Source organism: Aplysia californica, unplaced genomic scaffold (assembly GCF_000002075.1).
Source record: "Aplysia californica isolate F4 #8 unplaced genomic scaffold, AplCal3.0 scaffold00169, whole genome shotgun sequence".
Classification (NCBI taxonomy): domain Eukaryota; kingdom Metazoa; phylum Mollusca; class Gastropoda; order Aplysiida; family Aplysiidae; genus Aplysia; species Aplysia californica.
Window position 1 is genome coordinate 1,186,764 of NW_004797439.1, and position 1,274 is coordinate 1,188,037.

General features: G+C 39.3%; 1 protein-coding gene across 2 annotated transcripts in view; it reads left to right on the top strand.

Annotated features, from left to right (window-relative positions):
- LOC101852405 (sulfotransferase 1C2A-like) overlaps positions 1-1,274 on the top strand; it is a 19,986-nt gene that overhangs the window by 2,939 nt on the left and 15,773 nt on the right. The gene's annotated exons all lie outside the window — the stretch shown is intronic.

A 1,274-nucleotide genomic window follows, 5' to 3' on the forward strand; every position in this document is an offset into this window, starting at 1 on the left:
CCCCCCCCCCCCCCCCCCCCCCCCCCAAAACCCCATCTTTCAACAACAAAAAAAGTTTAAGAAATTGAATAGAATTGATTTTTTTTAAATCAAGTAGATTGTATATACAAAAATTGAAACAAAACGAAATAAATCAAAAACAGAAAAGAACAGACCCCCCCAAACAAAAAAGATAATAAATAAATACATGTAAATACAAATAAAATACAAATAACAATAAAGAATAAAAATAAAAAGAAGAAATCCTGAATTGCATAAAAGTAAAATAGTAACCATTGTTTTAAGTGTAAATAGAGCTTCTTCTGTCCGATAATAATTATAATAGCCATCATTTACAAAGTGATTTTTTAAAGGGAAGTAAAAAGGAATAAAACTTTACACCAAACGCTAAACTGGAATGGTTGTTCCCCTTTGCATATGAGGCTGTTTTGGGCAGCCCGCAGCCCCTGACCAAGCCCCTGCGCACCCTTTTTTCTTTTTTCTTTTTTTTTTTTTTTTGGAAGGTCTTTTACGGCGCTCGCTGCTGCATAAGGTCATATGAGCATGTTCAGTTAATAGGAAGTTTTTGAATTTTGCGCGGGAGGCGGTCGAGGCATACTCTTATTGATTTTGGACCACCAAGGGATCTTTAACGTGCTCTGCACACTCTAGTGTAATAAAGTGGCCTGGGATCATCAGCTTAGACAACCCCCCGTGGCGGTACCACTGACTGTAGTGTCTTTAGACCATTCCCGAAAGGGGGGACATTTCTCGTTCGTGCACAGTAGAATTGTAAATGGGCTGATTCATGTCACGCTTATAACTGTGCCTGATCTAAAACAGGGAACTGCTGCTTTTTCTTTCCTTACTATTCTCATTTTTCCTCTACTTCTTTTGTATGTTTGTCACACTCTTGTGACCCACTGTTTTCGGGGTGCCTTGATAGTCGAAGCAGACTTTGTTCTGTTGAAGCTAGAGAGGTGAGATGATTAGGTCTGATTCCCTGTAAGGTCTTCTCTGTTGACATCCACTCCTTGGCACTCATATGAACTTTTTCAAATGCAGTTGCAAGCGCCGTAAAACCTCTACTAAAACTCAGCTTAGACACATAAACATCAGACAAAAATTATCCTGAACGCAGCTTCACAGCATATTAATAATAATATATGATCCGATTCGACTCAGTGTCCGATAGATCTAGAGCAGGAAATCTGCTTACACAGGGGCGGAGGTTTACAACCTGTGGTCCGGATTTCTGTCAAGCCCGATCCATTCTTGAACCAAGTTATTATTAT